Source organism: Aethalodelphis obliquidens, unplaced genomic scaffold, assembly GCF_003676395.1.
Source record: "Aethalodelphis obliquidens isolate GAN/ISIS:26980383/991018 unplaced genomic scaffold, ASM367639v1 scaffold50, whole genome shotgun sequence".
Taxonomy (NCBI): Eukaryota; Metazoa; Chordata; class Mammalia; order Artiodactyla; family Delphinidae; genus Aethalodelphis; species Aethalodelphis obliquidens.
In genome coordinates this window covers 10,936,013-10,956,796 of record NW_020837994.1, presented here as the reverse complement: position 1 = coordinate 10,956,796, position 20,784 = coordinate 10,936,013, and positions in this window count along the sequence as shown.

Below are 20,784 nucleotides of genomic sequence, written 5' to 3'. Positions count from 1 at the left end.
TATGTAGGTTATCTGAGAGAGACTGGAGGGCTCCCAGGTCATCAAGACCTGAGTGTCATCTAAATGAGGGAATTCATGGGTATAAATAAAATATATCTATGAGAATGAGGTTGGTCAGCCAGCAAAGAGGAAATAGAGAGTCACTGAGGCAAAGCTTGGCAGTTCACATCCTATTCTATTCCAGGGAGAAGGTGCTCTGCCAATAGAACTTTCTGAGGGTGTAGGCATCTGGCAACTACACCTTTATGTGGCCAGAGGGACAGCAGGCTTATGGGCATTATGGCATTAAGCATTCAAAACTTAGAATGAGGGCTTCCCTGGTGGCACAGTGGTTGAGAGTCCGCCTGCAGATGCAGGGGACGCGGGTTCGTGCCCCGGTCCGGGAAGATCCCACATGCCGCGGAGCGGCTGGGCCCGTGAGCCATGGCCGCTGAGCCTGCGCGTCTGGAGCCTGTACTCCGCAACGGGAGAGGCCACAACAGTGAGCAAAAAAAAAAAAAAAAAAAAATTAAAATGAAACCACCTTTGGTCTAACTACCTCCTTTACCAAGTGTACTCACCAATATCCAGTTCCCCCCTACTTTGGGGTACATGGGATGATTGTACTTTGAACAGTTCTACATTTGTCAACCATAATCAACATTTTTCTTTTCTGCTAAAATCCTTTAACAGATAGTGTCCTCAAGTCAGAAGAATTATTTATTTATTTAACTTTTTTGTTACTTATTGCTCATTTATTCCATTCTTCGTCATTCTTTCATACATTCAGCAGACTTTAGAATACCTACTATGTTGAAAGCCATATGCTTTGGGAAACAAGATGAGGAATGAGATAATATTGCCTTCAAATGACTTCATTTTGGAGAGACAGAAAAACATAGGCCCAAATTGTCAGAAGTATTAAATGAAAGCAAGAAGAGTACTTTGTGCTGAAATTCAGAACTAGCCAACTTGAGGGCTTTACAATATTTAACCATCCTATTAGATTTATTCTTCCAAGTTTACAAAAAACTTTCTAATAAATGATCTCATGTAATCCTCTCAACAGTTCTGTGGAAGGTAGTGTTACCCTCTTTTACAGATGAGTCAATACAAGTTTATTGGAGTTAAGCAACTTGCTCAAAGTTTCATTATTATTAACTGACATAATCCACATTTTCTAAAATGTCTCATACTATAGGCTTATTTTAAATCCTGTGCCTACAGCACTTGTGATCCTGGATTCCCAACCAGTCCTATTGCCTGGATCATTTGGCACTACAAGTTACAGGAATACCAAGATGTCCTGATTTGGTGAAAGTTAACTTTCATGAAGCTATATTATAGGAAATAAGGTCTGCAACAGAGATCAACACTTGTTTGGATGTAGCCACTTAAAAAATGTTTCATATGGGTTACATGCATGTTTATTCTTTTGTTTATTTACCATTTGAAGAACAAGGTTTTGTTCTGAATTCTTTCTAGAAACATAGGTAGCTTTTATTATCTGTATAAATGAATTTCTCCACATTTCATTGCTCATCTTATAGAGAAATTTGGAAGAATGCTAGAAATGAATTTCTTTTGTAAATAAAAGTGAAGAAAAATAAAAATATAATGTGATGGAAGAGAAAATTTTCTTAAGTAAAAAGACTGAAATAAAGATATCAGAGAAGAAGTCTGTTGAATATTCACTTAAAACTTCAGGGACAGAACCTTGATGAGTTTGTCACAGTCTCTGTCTTATCCTAAGTTATGTAGAAACAATTCAGTAAACTTGTTTTAGTGCTTATGTTACCCCACACTGAGTTAGGAAAGGAAGTTACAATAAGACACACTCCTGGCTCTCAAAGATCTTGAAGCTTCATTGGGGGGAAACAGAAAAGTGGAGAATTTCAATACGAGAGAGAAAATATTTGAACTATAAAGTGTTTTGTGAGTAGAAAGCACAGAATTGGAGATGGGTGTTGGAAGAATGGACTAAAATCCAAGAACAGTTTGGGGAACAGTGAGATAAGTCTCTCACAGGAAGCTACTTCTGAACTAATACCTGAAGACTGACCAGGAGCTAGCCAGAAAAAAGAACAAAGGACACTGGGTAAAAATAATGTTTACTACCATCAACTGAGTAACTCTATGCTCTATGCCTGGCATCATTGATGACCATTGTGTAAATTACATTTATTTACATTGATTTACCATTAGTGTAAATTACATCCTGAAATTCTCTTAGCTACTCTGAGAGATGGGCAATATTTGCAAAAACAGGACAAGAGAAAAACTTGTGCAATTTCCTTCAGATGACCAAAGAACTCTAGTAAGAAGCCTCTGGGTGAAAGAAGATGTGACAGAATACATATAATGAGGCAGAGTTTAAAAATAATTGGGGATAAGGCAAGAAAAACATGATATAGTGTTTGAAAATAATTGAAATTAAGGAAAGATATAGGAAAAGAAAAAAGGCAATTAGAAATCCAGATCTAGTAAAAATCTAAATGACAGTCAAAAAAATTAATAATAACTGGTACTGTTTATTGAGTGTTAGCCATATTCCAGGCCTTGTTTTACGTACTTCCATGTATTTTCTTTCTTTTAATCCTCAGAACAATCCTATGAGGGAATTCTTATTATCTTTATTTATGTATAAGGATACTGATGAGCCAAAGAGAATAGGTGAATATTTCTGTCAGTAAGAAGCGGAGCTGAGTTTTGAGCCCAGATATGCTGACTCCAGAGCCTAGGCACTTAATCACTATTTCTTTGACCTGCTGGATACCAATAATGGGATTAGCACAGTCTATAGCTTTCTTTTGTAACATTATATTTTAGTTATATCTTCCTGAAACTAGACCCTGTTTCCTATGAGGGAAATATTGCCAGGCCCTTGCACCTCTTATGTGATTTGGGAAGCATATTTTCCCCTCAGTAAAGATGGCTAATCTCATCCACTGACTTTTTCACTGGCGTAAGTATCAGGAAGTAAACTGCCTTCTGACCAGAACATGGGAGTTTATCGCAGTTCCATGTATACTGACAGCTTTCACCAGCTATAGAGCAAACATCACTCACTCTTTTGCTTTTGTAGATAAGACAAAGCATTATAAGGATAGCTAAAGAGTCATGGGTACAGGAAACAATTTAAAGACTAGGGTGTTGGACTTCCCTGGTGGCGCAGTGGTTGAGAGTCCGCCTGCCAATGCAGGGGACACGGGTTCGTGCCCTGGTCCGGGAAGATCCCACATGCCGCAGAGCGGCTGGGCCCGTGAGCCACAGCGGCAGAGCCTGCGCGTCAGGAGCCTGTGCTCCACAACGGGAGAGGCCACAGCAGTGAGAGGCCCGCGTACCACAAAAAAAAAAAAAAAAAAAGAGTAATATGGTCATGCTGCAAAAAGGAAAAATGACCATAAATACATATAAAGACTAGGGTGTTAATGATTTTTTAAAAAGATATTAAAATCATAGATTTCCATATTTCTATGAAGTTGGTAAGGAGTGTAATGAAGACTCATTTAAAATCATTTTCATTCCGTGCATTGTGTCCATGAAATAATATATAAGATGGGAAGAGTGTGAGCAAAACATCTCTTAAGAGTCTGAGCTCTTATTTGAAGTATACATATTTAAGAAACAAGGGAAATGAAGTTGAGATTCTCGTAGAGAAATGAGAAAAGGAGGATACATTAAACAGCAAACTGCTATTTTTGTTCCTTAAGTGCCAATAGACTTTTTCCCCCCTTAAGATAAATAATTGCTTCTCTTTATGGCAATTATGATATAGAACTTTCATTTGATTATATTTTTAGTATGTTGAGTGGTCCTAATGTGGATGCACTTAAACTGTGCCTTCCATTCTATTATATGAAAGTCCCACAGTAATTTGTAAAATTTAAATTTGCCATGGCATCAATTAAAAATATTTTTCCTACCACCTCTTTTCGGTTACCATATGTTTTGTGTTTCCTTTGTGTGTGTTCCAGTTTTTCACCACAATATATAGCACCTCTTTAAGCCTAGCTTGAATTTGTAAGGCATTTTATATTTCAGAAAAAATTGAAGGACACATTATCCATCTGTTAGACTAGGAGTTTCTCATAGGAAGAAACTACATTGTCTTCAGGTTTTATTTCCAGGACATAGCAGACCCTCAAAACATTAAGGAATAAAATAATTAGTTGATTGGAAATAAATATGATTGTTTAATTGAACTAAATTGTATATAAACAAGAGTGGGATAGAATAAAGGGAAGAAAATGTTTACATTAGGAAAGATAGACCTGAGAGATCCTTAACGCCACCATCCAAGAACTCATTTTGGCATCTCTTGACTCAAACCTATGAGAAGTAGTCTGTCCTAATTAAGGGCATTTATCTAGTTTTGTTAGTGATGAAACAACTTACTGCAAAAATGAAAGAATTATTTTCCAAAACAAGTTTTGTTGTTTTCTTAAAATATTGATGAAGGGGTTGACCATGTGGTGGTAGTGGGTATTTGAAAGAGTGATATTTGGGGTTTAGAAACATCAGTCTTTATTGAAAAAGATACATGTTCCTCTCTTAGAAGCAAACTTAAATAAGGTTTTCCATCAAGACTGTCCTTCGATGTAGCATGTTTTTTTTTATTTCTTAGAAGTATAATAAATAAAAAGAGCAGTGCTTCACCAGGATGCAAAGAATTCAGTACCTATGTCTATTGAATCTCTTCATCTGAATATGCCAAGGCACCTAAGCCAGTTTTCAGATTATATTATTAAGTAAAGAAGATGCCTTACACACATCACCTTTTATGGGTTAAAGAGTGAAGTTTGGGAATCAAACACATCTGGGTTCAAATTTAGCCTGGCCTTTTACTAGCTGAGGAGCCTTAGTCCCTTTTAAATCTTTGCATTGAGAAAAAGAATGTAATTATGGAACTGTGGTTTTGGAGGCTATTCTTTCTAATTAGGGAACTCACGTTGGTTCTGAAAGATTTTAAATAGGTCATTTAACTCCTCTATACGATTTCCTTCATTATTGTTAAAATTATGTGACTATTAAGTTAGAAGTTTCAGTCTTAGGGATTTAACCTAAGGTAAACTATGCAGAAATTTGTGCATATGGGTGTTCATATGCAATGTTGTTTACACTAGACAAGAAAATTTAAAAGACCTAGATGTCTAACAATAGGAAATTAGTTGAATTATAGTATAGTGATACATTAGAATTATATGCTGCCAATGAAAATGTTGATAGATGTACTTTAATTAAGATATGCTATCATCTGGAGAAAAAGCAGGTGACAGAAAAATGTATAGCATGATTTTATTTTTTTAAACTAAGTATATTTGAGCAATATGGGTAAAAAATAATTGTCTATTGTGTGCTATATTCCAAACACTCTTGTAAGTCTTTTACATGTATCATCTCATTTCATTTATAAAATAACTCTTACAGGCCTTACTATTAATATCATTTTTATATTTTAAAAAAAAAAGCTGAAGCCCTGAAATGTGAAATAACTTGCCCAAAGACACATAGTCCATGGTTCCAGTACTTGAACCTGAGTCCGTGCTCTTTACCACTGTGATATTCTTACCACTGCTTCCTAAAAAATCCATAATAATGAACAACGCAATATTAATAACGCCCATCTATTAACCTCTTTTACTGAGTACATGGAGGCTTACAGATGGCATATTACTTAAGAGCATGAACCTGGATCTTGCTTCTGTCACTTACTAGTGGTGTTACTTTGAAGTTCCTTAGCTTCTCTGGGCCTCAGCGTCCTCAGGATAAAAACAGGATTAACAATGATTTATAGTTCCTATACGTATTAAACACGTTAATGCATATATATTACTTAAACTGGTGCCTGGGATAGGAAAAATATTTTTTAAGTGTTAACAGCCACTAAATCTGCCACAGGGCTAAGCTGGGGTAGAATCAGAATTTGAAACTTGGTTTAACTCCAGTACAAATTCTTTCATCTATATACTGATTCTTCTAGACCAGTATCCCTGGCTGAGCACTGTAATACTCATATTCTCCCAAGAATATAAATGAATTAATTCACCTTTTTTGGGGGGGCAGGGGTATTTTCATATATTTCTTTGTGTGTGTGTGTTAGTTTCTTCTTTATAACAAAGTGAATCAGTTATACATATACATATATCCCCATATCTCCTCCCTCTTGCATCTTCCTCCCACCTTCCCTATCCCACCCCTCTAGGTGGTCACATAATTCACCTTTAAGTTTTCCCCACTGAAGGGCTAGAGAATGTTGTTTGAATAGGATTTCATGTGAAATAAAACAAACAAAACAAAACAGCCTTATGTATTTGCACTCTAATCCCTAGAGATTTTACAAGTACTTTACTCTGAGTTATTTGCAGAGCTTTCTCATCCTAGGAATAGTGTTCTCAGTGGTTTTGTGGGGGAGTTTTTATCATTTACAAGAAAAGGACAAAAAATATATTGATCATGAAAAGTTATGATCCTTACCAGACGATAATTAGAAGTCTATATTATTTTTCTGTTGGGCTTCTTTTCTTCATTCAGCACATATTTGTTGAGTCCCCACTATGTTCCAGGCATGGTTCTAGGTTCTGTCTGCTAGTATTTCCTGTTCTCTACCCAATGATGACTATACTCATTTTCTACTCTGCCTAAGAAATTATCTGAAACCTTAGTGACCTGAAACCTTAGTGACTTGCCACTCATGGTTTTTATCTCATAGTTTCTGTAACCAGAAATTCATATAAGACACAGCAAGGATGACATGTTTCTGGTTCATATGTCTGGGGTCTCAGCCAGGAGACTCACAGGGCCTGGAATCATCCAAAGTTTCAACACTCAAATGTTTGGTAGTAAATGCTGGCTGTCTGCTGCCTTCTTAACTGTGGTTGTAGCCTGGAACATCTACACGTGGCCTCTCCATGTGGCCTGGACTCGCTCACAACATAAAGGATGAGTTCCAAAGGCAAGCGTCCCAAGAGAGAGAGCCAGGCAGAAGTGTTATCCTTTTTATGACCTAGCCTCAGAAATCACATAACACACTTTTACTTTGTTTTTCTTTAATATGGTAATGTCTGTAAACTAAAACTCTTTACATATGTTACTTGTTAATGGTGTTCAGTATGGTTAAATGCCAAGACTTTTCAGTGTTTATGGACAATTCTCAACTCTTTAACTTCTCTGATTTGAGGATTTTTTTCCTCCATAAAATGAGGGTGATGATAAGAATTACACCACAGATAATAACTACATTAAAATGATGATTAAAACTTTGTTTTAAAAAGTGAAATGCATTTTGTGTATTCATTTTACATCACAAGTTTTAAAACTTTCCTAGGAACCTGTATTCTAGAGAAATAATTTCCATATGTGCCATAGTTTGGTCAGCATACTATTCGTTTGGGGAGATCTTAGAGACAGATACATGGAGATTTGAACTCCTATTCTTTTATTAGCTATGCAATTTTGGACAAATTTCTTAACCTCTCTGAAATACAGGATATTCATCTATAAAATAAGAAATGGCTATCCTCAGAGCACTGGTAACCTTAACCAATCAGTAATTTTAGTCCTTGTAATTTGAAATAAAGGGCACAGAAGGAATGACATGACTGACGTAATTTGCAATTGTGACACTGGAGGTGACTTGCGGAGCATCAGCGTAGGAACGTATGCAATCTGATGTATACAGAGACACTGCTAGCTCATAAAGGAGCTTTTTGCAAAATGGAAACATACATCCTCCTCAGGAAGATCACTGCACCACGCCAAGGCACACAGCTCAGGGACCAGAATGTGGGCTGAATTTCAGTCCTTGCTCAGGTAGTTTCCTTGGGGACACAGAACGGCTTGCACCATCATATACGGTGGCCCAGTGCCTTCCTATTTCATGATAATTTTAGTTGTTTGTGATAGAGGTCCTCATAACCAGAGTTAAATGCAATGATGTGCTATAAGCAGGCTCTTTAAAAAAAGGCTCTGATTTGTAGCATTTGCTGATATCCATGGTGTAAATACTCTCACCATGACTGATTTCAAGCTACCAACATTTTGACAACTAGCTCACAAGACAATTATCTCTCACTCGCCTATAGGAGCCAACTCCAGCACACCCATTAGCAAGGAGTGAAATTCAAGCAACTGCCAGAAAATAGCCCTGAGACCTCATAACTTCCCTTAGATACGAAACATCCTATGAGCAGTTCCATGGTAAAACAGAAGGGCTTCTAGGGCTAAAAGCAGTTTCATGGGAGGTATGCCTTTCCCTCCCCCACCAGATTATCTCCGTTTGACTGAGAAAAAATATTTCTTCACAAACTCTTATTGATTTCAATCTTATGGAAGACAAGTAGAAACATTTTAGAACATTATGTTTCAATGTACTGTGAAGAGAAAAAAAATGTGCTATAATCATTTTTTTTAAAATGAGATACACTTCCACAAGATGGTTTGGGAGGAGAGGAGACAGGAGATGATGTCACAAGTCTTGTATTGGAGAGAAGCCAGGCTATGCCAGCCAAGAAAAAAGTAACCTATTGGTTACATCTTGTCACAGCTCATCGTGCCCTATCGGCTCATAATTCTGTTTTTTGGTCATATCTAGCAGACTTTCTGGTTACAGCAAATGTCATTTTTTTCATTTGTCATCAGAAATGAAGGTTAAACTATAATCAAAGACTTGGTGGTTGGATTGTCTTTAACTTTATTTCTGTTAAGTTGTGTTTAACTTTATTTTGGTTTTGTATCCTAGCACAAAGGAGGTAGAAAGATTTAGACAAAGGCATTCCTCATAGCGGAAAGGCTAGTGTGACCTCCCTTTGATTCCATTTTATTCACTTGAATTCAACAAATATAAATAAGACTTGCTCCCACCCCTCAAGAAGATTATTGTTTAGAAGTTGGACTCATCCAATTTGATCAAAGAAAAGAAAAATACTGGTGCTACTGGTGGTAGTAGTAGTCTTAATAGTAGTAGCAGTAGTAGAATAGTAGCAGCAGCAGCTAATGTAAGACCCAGGTTTGTACTTAGAATCTGATACTTATTGGATATGTGAACTTGAACAAGTTACTTGATTCCTCTGAGCCTGTTGCCTCATCTATAGAATGAGAATTCTACCTCACAGGATAAAAGGAATATATGTCAAGTTTTCAGTACCTTATCTGACACAGAGTGGGAGTAAAATAAATAGTATCTACAATTGTTAATAGTATCATCATCAAAGCATTGTTGTGAGGATTAAATTAGGTAGCATCCCTTTAAGAGCATGCAATAATTATTTAATGAACACCTACTGTGTGCTGGGTGCATCTGTAAACTGAGCAGCATATTCACTGCAACAGTGAAGGAACACGCAGAGGATCAGAAATAGGGTTTAAAGAAAGGTGATATTGAGAGGAGCACAGAAAAATGGAACAAGAGGTCTTGAGAGTCTTACCCCAGTTGGAAGCTACTAATTCCACAGAAGCATGCCCATTGCCCATCGCCGCAGGATATCATAAATATGAGAATGAACTACTTCTACCACCTCATTCAAAGGTAGAGCTGAAAGTCTATAGCTCACCAACGGTGGATCAGCTAGATGAGTTTTACCTAGACATAAAGATCAACACTTTAATCAAACTTTGGAAAAATATTTGCTTTTAAGGTATAAATATCGAGAATGATTAGAGGAGCAATCAAGTTAGAAAACTTCTTTTACCCCGTCTTATGGTATTTGGTACCATTTCTTCAAAATGAAAGGAGACGGGGAAACAACTTGCTTTTCAGAGAGTTTGTTTTGCAAAGTATCTTCAAAAGCACGCCTCACTGGATATGCTAATTTTGGGGGTTTTTCTTCAATTACCCCTGGAGAAAATGGCTTTAGACTACTTCCAGTAGAGCTAATCCTTACTTTTCTCTGCTCATTTGACATTACCTGGTAAAAATAATATGTCACTTCTCTGTATCTTGCGTATTTACTGTGCAGTTTCTGTGAATGACGTCAAGTAGGCTTTTCAGAGCATATGTTCAGTCTCCTTTAGGGTGATTTGCCTTCCCCAGGCACAGTGTTTTGTAAAAGACAACTGTACACTTTCCTCCAGGAAGCTTCATGCTCATTTCATGGAGCATTTTATGTATTTCTTCGATATAAAGGTATAGAAATGCTGTTACATTCACCTAGGCTATTTGTGGGTCAGGCTTTAGTGGCCTCAAAATGAGGACACTGTAATACTATCCTAATGGACAGAGCCATGTCCTTAAAGAATGACCCCCTTCATTGAAGAGAGGCAGTCCAGTGTTGCAGAACAAGCACTGGACAGGGAATCAAAAGATAGAACTTAAAACTCTAGTTCTATAAAACTAGTTGTATGAACTTCAGACAAGTCATATGACAACTCTGGATATCTATCTCCCTATTTGTGAAGTAGAGATTAGACTACATTAATGCTTAGGTCCTTCCAGCCTTTGCAGTACTGTCACCCTAGGTCTGGGACATCTCCTGGCTGGCTCGAGGCTCTTAATATTTTGCAAATTTAAGTCTTGAGTGGCAGGAATGAGGTTTTGTGATACTTGATTGAATATTCCTAATGATAAATATTTTAACTTGTGACAAAATCCAGTGGTGATCTCTGAAGTTAACAGGAATTTGAAGATAAATATTAATGGGAAAGTATGAAGAAAATATGTTTTTATTTTTTTTAGTTGCTAGTATAGTCATATTCCCACAACCTGACCTTGATTGAATGTCCCCAAAATACCTCGTCAACACCTATTTTTCTGAGTGCTATTGAGCTGAGTATCTGACCCTTAAACCCACCCAGAAGCACAAAAATGGAAGGTGCTTAGAATGTCCCATCCTTGTCCTAACACTGCATATATTAATGGCTTCTGAATTGTTTATCTGATTGTCCCTTCTTAGAACCTTCACTTACCTAATGATTACCTACGGAATAAAGTCCAGAATCATCAGTATACCATAAAAAGTCCTTTCCAATCTGCCTTCTGCCAAATTGCTCATACGCCTTTTCCATCATCCCTCTGCACATACTCGAACTTTACTACTTCATCTGCAGATATTGACTTGTGCATGTATTTGCTTCTGCCAGGGAGTATGGTCCTAACTATTTATACAAATAAATCCCTTATGTGTAAGCATTGCACATGCAGTCTCTTTTGTGAGAATGCTGTTCTTTGCTTTCTGTGCCCAGCAAACTTTTACTCAGCCTCAGATCTCAATTTCTTGAGTCTTTCCTAACTCCAGATTCCTCCCCCAAGCATTTACCTCACTGAATGGCAATTATCTTTTTTATGCCTTTCTTTTAGACTCTAAACTCCTAGACAATAGGAACAATGGCTTATTTATATCTGCATTTTTTGCACCCAGCATGGCTGACACAGAAAAGATTCTTGTAAACATTTTGGTGAATAAGAAGAGGGAAGTGGAGTCTACTTAAGTGAATGTCCACTTTACGCTCACCTCTTCTTTGAAACCCTCCTTGATTTACCCTCACTAATCCCCAGGCACTTCACTTTCCAGTTTTTCTATTTCACTCTTATCTTTATGTATTTGGGTTCAACTATGTTTGCCAACACTTGTGCTTTCTATATTTCATTTCATTTCTTTTCATTAGACCATATTTTCTATATACTTTGTCTTTTCATACAGCTCTCCCCATGTGACTGTTTCAATAAAGCTGTAAATATTTCAATATGAATGTTATTTGCTTTGTGTTCGTGCCTTTTGATATTCATATTATCTATTTTGTCTATAATTAGATAGGAAGAGATGTTAAAAAATCATTTTGCTACAGCAACTTAGCAGAAGTACTGAATAAATATTTAATGATGGCAATGTGGACTCACTACGATATACAGAATGAAAATAAAGCAATTTTCACAATCATGCAATGTAAATCTCCGCTACAAAGATTTGTTGCCACTGAAATAGCCCCCATACAATATCTTACTTTTATGCTAAGGCTTTAAAGGTTTAAATGAGTTCCTGAATTTTAACTTTAATTCCAAGGCCACACAAGTAAGTCACTGGGCTTCGTTGTGCCATCAGCCTAATGTTCTAAGAATAGGAATGGATTGTCCTGATCTTAGGTTCAATCCTCTGCTCTAAAGGAATTTCTGTAGCTTTACATACAAATTATATACAGCTAGTCTTCCTTATTCCTTCAATGTGCTCTTCCTCAAATTTACCCCTCTCCCTGGAAACTCTTGCCAGATTAATTTTCCCAAGACTATCCTTCATCATCTCACTCAACCAAGATAAAAACATTCAATGTTAGATCCATTGAAGGGAGACTGATATGTTGAAATAGTTATACCATAGTATGGTAAACATTGTAGGGATGGATACATTATTCATTCAATAAATATTTAATGAGTCTTTACCAGTCCTTGTAATGTGCTAGTTCTTGGGGTATAGATTGGTTTAGTCCCTGTCTAGGTGTTTGGGAAGACTTGCAAGGGAAATATATCAGCTGGCACTTAAAGGTGAACTAGGAATTTACTACTTCATTCAAATGTCTTAATAATTCCTTACATCTGTGAATTAATCTATGAATTCAAAGTCTCTCTCTTTTTTCTCTTTTCTCCAGAGCAAAATATAATAGTACTGGAAAGCAAAATGGCAAGGATTAAAATTTTAAAGGAAAACAAAATAACAAAGGAGAACCCAGAACTTGATCTAATATATGAAACTTTGAGTTATATATATTCTAAATAGTTTAGCACCTTTTGGTAAAAAAACATTTTTAACATAAGTAAATTTGGGGAACGCAGTACTTTAAAGAAAGAGCTAAACTGCCAAAACATGTCTTGGTCTAATCCTAGGACAAGGACTCAGTGATGGGCAAAATTGAAAGGATTGACAAGGTACTCATCTGAAATACTAACAGCAGTTCTGCCTGCAGTGGAAGTAAGGGAGCTAAAGGCAAAGTTATACGAATATGGTAAATGGAGTCTTTAATCGGTGTGTTAAATTAGTGTATCACCGGTATGTACGTGGGAGGTTTGGTGTGTGGAGGGGATGTGCACAGGGAGGATTATTGTTATTCTTCACTTGGCTGAGTTTAAATGGAAGGACTCGAACAGAGAGTAGGAAAATCAACATTTCTATCTTCCTTTGGGAAATACAGAACTAGCCAACAAGATCCAATTAACACACATGGAAGCCAAGGGACCATTTTATAGTAATTCAGCCTTCTTCATCTCATGTTCACTAAACCCAAAATTGTCCATTCAATCCAATAAGGCATCCCCAATTTCCTTCCTATGTTAATTGCATTCTGTGTTATAAAATACAGGATAGTAGAGGAACAGGGTAAAATAACATTTATTCAGAAGCTGAATCTTAAGATGGCACGACCATGTACACAAATTGTATACTTTATTTATATGTAATGCTATTATAACCCCCCAATATTGTCTTTAATTTTAATTTTTTCAGCATTTTATTAGACACATTTTAAAAGTCAGTACAATGTTGAAAGAATAATATAATGAATACCCATACTTTCTGGATTCAACAATTGTTAACCATATGCCAAATGTGTATTATCTATCTTTCTATTTATGAAATTATCTTATGTATTAATTTATCTTCCCTGATCTATGCAGATAGCTAGAATTCACAAAACCATTTGAAGGTAACTTGCAGACAGAATGACTTCAATATTTATCTCCTACATAACCATAACAGCATTACCACACAAAAGACAACTAATAATTACTTCTTAATGTTATTAATATCCAGTTCGTATGCAAGTTCCCCAACTATCCTCCTCAATTGTTTATAGTAATTTTTTTTTTCCAAACCAGGATCCAGTCATGATTCATGAATTATATTTGTATCATATCTTTAGTATGTTTTAATCTAATCATCTCCTCAGCTTTTTCCCATAACACTGAGCTTTCTTCCCCCCACTTTTATTTTGAATAATTAAAAACCTACAAAAAAGTTGAAAGAACAGGAAACAAACACCATTATACAACTTTACCTTATTCACCAATTGTTAGCATTTTGCCACATTTGCTCTCTGTAGCTCACTTGCTCTAATTCTATTATTTCTTCTACAGGCCATTTTTCTATAAAAATGTTTCCCTTCATTGTCTTAAGATGTTACTTATGTGAATGCAGGATGACTTAATACATTTCCCTTAGAATAAGGAGTTAGTATAAAAATCAACTCTAAGGATGGCAAATGTTCTCTTTCAATTTTTAAAAAAGTACCAACATTTTCTTTGATGTCCGCATTTGGTCAAGAGGAAACCCTTCAAATTGGCTCTCACGTTCTGGAACTTTTCCTGCCCCAAATATAAAATCAGTCATCTCTCCAAGGAACTCTGTCTCCTTTCAGTAGAAAATGATAACTAGAAAGCAAGATCTTGGTGCTAGTTATGTTCTTGACTACTGGGGTGTTGTTTCTTAGGCCCTTTTAGTGAACAGATAGGGAATATATGTATTTTTTTGAATGTCATGAGTAGATAATGATATTTCCGATTCAAATCTAACATTACATAGTATTTCCTTAAAATTCCTTGACTTTATAACTCCTTTCTCTTATACTAAAAATGTTTGTTTTCTTAATAATATTTTTACTTATTTGCTTTATTCTACATTATACAGCAAATAGCTTCAAAATTATAACACTAATAATACAAATAAACAATGAAACTATTGAATAAAATGTAGGGTTTTTGCAGTTCAACTTTTTTCCTTAGAATGCAGTCAAAATAAGATAAACTGTATTCAAAAGTCACTTGAAATAATTATTTTCTCTTTGGGATTAAATTAGTAGTCTGATACACAGGCTGGGTTGTTTGAATTTGTTTGCGTTGTTAGAATTTATTGTTTTCTTTACCTTAAATTTTATTTTGTACATTTACGTGATTCAGAAGTGAAAACTGTGGTAAAAGATATAGCAGAGAGGTATTGCTTCCATTTTTTCCATTTCTCCCATTCCCCTGTAGGTGTAGTAATATATAATTCATTGTCCAAGTGGGATACTTTTGAGAAGGAATTGGATTACTTAAAATAATTATAATTCATAATTTTTGAAATACTTAAGTATTGACTGAAGCCTAATTTTATCTTATCAGAGGGCAAGTAAAATAGTCACACACTAAAGCAATTCTTTAAAAGCTTTTAAGAATATCTAAAAGTCTTTATATACTAAAAATAACATACATACATGTGTAATAAAGCAAGTTTAAAAATAAAAGATTCTATCCTGGACAAAATGATTTTCATTGGTGGGCTTACATTGTTACCAATTATTATTATTTTCTGTTTACCACTTGGCATCTCTTACCACAAAAGTAATGAAGTGTGTGTGTGTGTGTGTGTGTGTGTGTGTGTGTGTGTTTATTCTTTTCTTCCTTTCTAATGAGATAAAAACATCTTGCTTGCTATTTCACTTATTAAGTGTACTTAAAATTATTCCATAACAGTCTACAGAGATCTTCTTCATTCTTTTTTATAACCACATAGCACCTTATTGGGTAGATGACCATGGCTTATTCAACAAATTCCCTGTTGATTGGATATTTGAAATTCTTCAGTGTCTTGCTGTTGTATACAGTGTTGTCACAAATAACCTTGTGGATATGCTCTTTAGTATTTATAGAGGCATGATTGTAGTGTAGTTTCCTAGAAGTGAGATTTCTGGATTGGAGGGAAAACACATATGTAATTTTGTTAGGTACTGTCAAATGCACTGTCATAGGAGATCTAATGCTTTGTACTCCCACTAGCAATTATATGAGAATCCCTGCTTCTTTTGTCAACTAAGTTGTTATCAAACTTTGGAATTTTTGCCAATAAAATAATAGGAAAGAGTATCTTAGTAGAATTTTACTTCTCTTATAAGTGATGTTAAGCGTCTTTTCATATGTTTGAGGGTCTTTTGTCTTTCTTTTTGGGTGCAGTCTGTTCATGTCTTCTGTCCACTGTTCTCTTGGGCCTTTGGTATTTTTCTTCCAGATTTCTAGAGGTTCTTTCTATGTTAAAGTATTAGATCTTTGTGCCTGTGAACTAAGTTGCAAGTATATTTTTACAGTTTGTTATTCATATTTTGAAAAATGTAAATATATACATGTATATGGTTTTATTGCTCATATTATATATATACACATACATATGTATGTATATATGTTATTGCTTGTGGATTTTGAGTTATATTTACAGAAGCTTTCTCCTCTCTTATGTTTTAAGGAATTAATCATGTTTTCCTCTTTTTTTTTTCTTTTTTACATCCAGCTCTCAGATCCATTTGGAATTCATTCTAGTGTACAGTGTGAGGTACTGATCTAATTTTTTCTTTTTCCATGTGACTATCCAGTTGTCTCAATACTATTTTAAAATTTATTTTTTTTCTCACTGATTTGAGATGTCACTTTATCATACACCAAATCAATGTATATATTTGGGTCTTTTTCTCAACCTTTTTTTTGTACTTTAAGTAAATGTGCAAATATCATACTGTTGTAATTATGGATAATAATAGTCTCCAAAGGTCAGAAGAGATTATGGTTTTCCCAAGGTCAATTTATTGAAAAAAAAATTAGAGCCAGGATTTGATCCATGGCAACCCTGTGTTTGTATGATTTAAATAAGCTTCTAAGCAGCATCGTTATCTCAGTTAAATAAGTTATCTGATATAGTTATCTTATCGATAATAAGTGGTGGTGTTTGGTAGTTGTAAACTACAAAAATTAGGAGTGCAGAGTAATTTTTGTAGCACAAAATGATTATCTTAAAAGTCTTCTGACCCCTTTCCTAATATATGGGTTATCCCATATATGGGTTATCCTATAGTCTATAGTCTAATTCCAAAAGCTCTTGAAGAACCCTTTACTTCCAGAAGTAGGATTTTATATGCATACATACTATTAGAGTATATATGGCAAACTTTGAGCTGATCTGAGTGGTAATGGACATGGGGGGTAGGGGGAGAGAGTCTCTATTATTTTCTCTTATGACCCACATTCTAATGTCCATGTAATGAGAATCCCTATGATGAATGCATTATTTTATAAATGTGAAGAAAAAACCCACTAGAAAATAGATATGAGGCAAATAAATGCTGTTTCCCTAGTGTTGCACAGTTTAAAACAAAAACAAAAGCCCACTGGCAGAAACCATCTGGTCCTGGCAACCTTCCCGGTTAAACACTTTTAATTGCTTCTATGATCTTGGTGGGTTGATGTGCCATGGTTTACAGGGATTTGGGAGAACTGACCTTTATGAAGTAATCACAGTTCGTTGTACAAAAGAACTCTGAGTTACCAAAGCAGGCAGCATATCCTGCTGTGGGTGTGGTAATAAAAATGGATCGATGTGTGATGGTGTCCTATTTGGAATAACTTCACTGCAGTATTCTAGATGTAAGGCCATGCCAACAGCCAAAAACATTCCACCTGGAATGTTCTGTGAGTTTTGGCAGTGATCGTAAATCTAGTAGGGTCTGTAAGTGAGATTTGTATATTGTTAGCCACTCTTATGACACCAAGTCCCTTTTCTGTACGTCATCTTGAATTTTTTATTGAAATACAGTTGATGTACAATATTATGTTAGTACAGGTGTACTACATAGTGATTTGACATTTGCATATGGTATGAAATGATCATCGTGCTAAGTCTAGTAATCATCTGTCCCCATGCAAAGTTATTAAAATATTATTGACCATATTCCTTATGCTGTATATTATATCCCCATGGTTTATTTATTTTATAACTGGAGAATTATACCTCTTAATCCCCTTCACCTATTTCCCCCAACTTTCTACCCGCTCCTCTATGGCAACAACTTGTTTGTTCTCTGTATCTATGAGTCTGTTTTCCTTTTTCCATTTTAATTTTGTTTATTTTTGTGTTTGTTCTGCTTTTTAGTTTCCACATATAAGTGAGATCTTATGGTATTTGTCTTTCTCTGACTTATTTCACTTAGCATAATATCCTCTAGATTCATCCATGTTGTTGCAAATGGCAAAATTTTTTTAATGGCTGAGTAATATTCCATTTTGTGTGTGTGTGTGTGTGTGTGTGTGTGTGTGTACGTGTGTGTGTGTATCTCACATCTTATCCATTCATCTATTTTGGGAGAAGACATTTTCTGATACAGCATTATTTTCCCTATCTATTTTTAATTTCATTCAGAATAAGTTTAGCTCAAGCTCTTGAATTATCACCTCTTTCTCTTATACCCTTCCTCCTCCTCTTCAAACTTCTCTGAAATTTCTGAAGAGAATGGGCCATACCCTGACCCCTTGTTCCTGAGCTGTCCTTATTCAGAGCAGCTGTGTTCTCAGAGGATGCATCCAATGAGGAATGCTGTAATAATGTGATTCTGTCCGAGGAACAGACACTGTGTGGTAATAGAGAAAAGAAAATTACACTGGGAAGTAGAGAGCAAAGTCTGTGACCTGGCTTGGCTCCTGGGTGTGACCTTGGACAAGACCTGAACCTCTCTGAGACCTAGATCTTTCATCTCTAAGGCAAGTGGGCTGGCTCAGAGATCTCTGGTCTTTTTCCTCTTCTGACATTCTATCTCTTTGAAGGTTTGTAACCAATAAAAGTAAATTGGGACATTATATAACAAATACCTACCCCCATTTATGCATCTGACAGTTCCCAGAGTTAGCCCTTATGTTGCTGGGATTTGGTACAATATTCTTTCTTCGTAGCAAAAACGATCACATGTGTGATTTTTATGGGTGGGGCTGTTGAACTCTGTAGATTCTGTGACTGTTCCTACAAAGATAGGGGCCAGTTGTTAAGCAGGACAGTACAGTAACAGTTCTGCTCAGCTAAAGTTAAAGTAAAGACACTTTATTGAAAATTTGCATTTCTAGTCCCTAGTGGGTGATGATGTAGTCATTTCCACTTTAGCATTAAAGAAAAGAAAAAGTATTACATAGTTAAGCCATTTGTAATTCTTATTTCTGTGGAACCAAACTGACATCCCTCTAAATACAAATAAATATTTTGCCCTAAGCGTAGAAAAATGATTAATCATGACTTTATAGCTTGTGCAAGAAGGATGACTGTATTCGCTTGTTAACATTGGGTCATTTCTCCGTTGTTGGACAAGTAGTACATTGGAGAGGCTGAATAATGTTTCTGCTTTCTAGAAAATTAGATTTATATGTATGTCTAAAAACACAGTTAATTATATCTGTCAGTCATTATATCTGTCAGTTAATTCTGCATATATTTATTTGCACTATTAAATAATCATGGGAAAAAAATTTTTTAATATTATTTTATAGTTATTAAAGAGAGTATCTGAGGAAAACAGGGATATAGGACCTCTTGCAATCACTTCCAGGAAGGCTGTAAGTGGTTCAATTTGTGGTTAGAGTTCCTGACTGCTTGGGAGTCATTTTGATAAGTGGGAGCTTCACCTCTCTGATGGGTAAGAAGTCTGTAAGAAAATGCTGATATTATTAATTGGAGATCATAGAATTTTAGAGGTAATAAAGACCTGTGGGATCATTCAGCTCAGTCTGTTTACTTCACTGATGAAGAAACTGAGGCATAAAGAAGTTAAAACTCTGTTCAACATTGGTGACTATTTTGAGGGGAACTAATTTGAGAGCTATATGATACCTAAGTTGATTCTGTGTATTGTATAAATATTAAGTTTTCGTTCTTGAAATGCTTATCTAGTACATCCTCCAAGTATAATTTGTCATTTGTTAATTTATTTGTTCAGTTTATAAATTTAATATTATCTGGATGTCAAAACAGACAAGCATAAAAATAATATTATGACCTATTCTCATTAATAAGTAAGAATGATTAGATTTTAAATAAAATACACCCAGCAAAAATTAATATCAATTGAAGAATCATCTATGAAGGATAAGTGGAAATGAATCCCTGGAAGGCAAAGGTGGTTTAATTAGAAATCTATTATCATAAATCATAACATCTAAAATTAAATAAACAAAAAAGTATCATTCTAATATATGTTAAAGGCATTTGATAAAATCCAACACTCATCCTGACAAAAACTCTTAGAAAACTAAAAGTAAAAGGCTACATATTTAACTTTGTAAATAACAGCTATCCCAGACTTACAATCTTTTTCATACTTAATGTTGAAAGACTAAAAGAATCCCCATTAAAGTTGGGGGAAAAGAAAGATAATCATTGTTAGTGTTATGCTTTAACATTATTTGAAATTTCTGAGCACTGAAACATAACATGAAACAGAATGAGACATATCCAATAGAAGATTAATTCCTTTTTTCCCCCAAAACTCGAGATGTGCCTAATATAAGACAGGTATTAAAAAAAAATCAGTTGCTTCCCTAATTACTCCAATAAAGAAAAAATATAGTTTTAAATATTCCATTTACAATAGCAGCAAAAAGTACAACATACCTAGGAATAACTCTAGTACTATCTATGCAGGATATAGATGAAGAAAACCATACAATTTTATTGATTGATGTCAAAGGGTATTTGAATAAATGATAAGTTAACCCATATTCCTGCATATGAAATGTGAAATTGAAAAAAAATTAAAAATTTTCAATATTTAATACAATTCATCCTAGACCAAATAATAAAGTATTTAAACCTAACAGAAGGATTCTATGTTTGCTTAGACTAATAAATGGATGGTAAGAGTAATGTTAGTTGTCAAAGGGTAGAATAATGAATGCCCTATTTGTCCTACTGCACATATGCATGAATAGCATACATTAATAAGCATTACAAAGCTGTAACAATTTAAAAATGGTGCAGTGCTGACACAAGAACTGGCAGACAGGCCAATTCAATAGAATGGCTAACTGTGAAATAGAGCTTAGTGTAA